Source organism: Carex rostrata, chromosome 25 (assembly GCF_964058835.1).
Source record: "Carex rostrata chromosome 25, lpCarRost1.2, whole genome shotgun sequence".
NCBI lineage: Eukaryota > Viridiplantae > Streptophyta > Magnoliopsida > Poales > Cyperaceae > Carex > Carex rostrata.
The window spans coordinates 5,781,824-5,783,575 of NC_135942.1; the positions used below are offsets into that span (position 1 = coordinate 5,781,824).

General features: G+C 33.7%; 1 long non-coding RNA gene across 1 annotated transcript; it reads right to left on the reverse strand.

Annotated features, from left to right (window-relative positions):
- Nucleotides 1–810: 810 nt before the first annotated feature.
- On the reverse strand, nucleotides 811–1,549 carry LOC144576135 (uncharacterized). The gene is made up of 3 exons (XR_013518605.1): nucleotides 1,432–1,549; nucleotides 1,265–1,333; nucleotides 811–923 (listed from the first exon to the last, which is right to left on the reverse strand). It is a non-coding gene; the product is annotated as an uncharacterized LOC144576135 (long non-coding RNA).
- Nucleotides 1,550–1,752: the final 203 nt, after the last annotated feature.

The following is a 1,752-nucleotide window of genomic DNA, read 5'->3' on the forward strand; positions in this document are numbered from 1 at the left end:
AAAAGATTCTAATAACTCGATTCATCCATTAATTCTCCTAACCTGGATAATGTATACATTGTAGAAGTTCAAAACATACAGAATTCTAACGAAAAATGACTCCATGCATGTCGTAGTAAGATAACCGTGTTCTAGATTTCTTTGCGTTGATTAGTAAGCTTAATTTTTATCAGTAAGCTCCCCATTGCACGTATCTGAACTTTAGCCCCTGAATGATGTTCTAAGCGCCATGTCAGCGTTATAACTCACTACAGCAAAAATACTCTTCTGCGACCGGCCAAATGGGTCGCAGAAGGGTGAAGCGCCGGTCCCAGAAGGGGGGAGCCGGTCCCAGATGACCCGGTCGCAGTTGCTCCGTCACTAATGATAGCACTGCTGACGTCACCGGTCTCTGAAGGGTATGGCGTCGGTCGCAAATGACCCCTTCAGCGACCGACTAGATCAGTCACGGATGTGACATGCTGACGTGGCTAAAGACCTATCAGAGACCGACTAGACGGTCACAAAAGGGTTCCAAATGGGTCGCAAAAGGTTATTTTTTTTTTCTTTTTCCCAATTGATACAAAATGTACCAAACAAATTTAATATTAAACCCATTATGTTCATATATTTTTCTCCAGCCTCAATTGATACGAAACGTAATTCACAAGTATTTAACATCAAATAACAATTCCCATATAACATTCAACATTTATAGTCACTAGAATAAATGGAACTAAAACCAACACATCAAATTTCAATTTATTTTATTATGATTATTCCAACAAATGACATTAAATAGCACTGGAATAAACATATTTTGAACCATAACATTATATTATACAAACACAAATAAAATAAGGTGCCCAAAAATTTTTGTGAAGGGAAGGTACGAAGGATAGTAATTGAGTCATCAAGTCCTCTTGGGAAAATCGACATATAATCTGAAAAATCATATAAAAATATTTAATGAACAATGATGGTAGAGCATATAAGTAAGAGCACTAACAATAACAGCTACTAGTTTGCCAGCAATTTGATCAAGCTGTTATATTGTATTTTTGTTGGCCCTTATTTTGTTCATATTTTCCCTTTATTTCATTTCATGACCAATTGAAGTAAGGTAAGCTAATTTAAGTTAAAAACAACATGTCACAACATAAGAGAAATAAATACATCCAAGACATTAACAACTTCTAAAATTGCTGTGGTTTATACAATATTGCATGAAATATCATAGAATGAAATAGAAGTTTCTTATTTATACAATATTGCTGTGGTTTACCTTAGCCAAGCTATTTGTGCAGACAATAAGAAGCTTCTCATCCTCACATACCAATAATAGCCTTATAGCCTACAGTAATATAAAAGAAAATATAAAAAAAAATATTAGAGATATTGAAAGATCTAAAAACTAGAAAATAAAATAAAAAACCTGTCAAATTTTCATACCGCAAGGCATCTCAATGGTTCGTATTGTGATATCACCACGTTTAAGCATCTCTGAGCCTGATTTACAATCTACACACACAAAAAAAAGATATGCATAAGAAATGGAATTAGATCAACAAAAAAAATGTATCAGAAACACCCGAACCAGCTACTGATATAGAGCTGATTAATTTATTCTCTTTAATTATTAACTTTTCTTGGTTTTTCGAATACCAAAATATATATGGTACTATAATAGTCAGTTAAGTACTTAGTAATCCTAAATTAAACTAACCTTAAACCACACCGAGTTCCCTTTGTGTTTTGAAATTTCAACGAGTT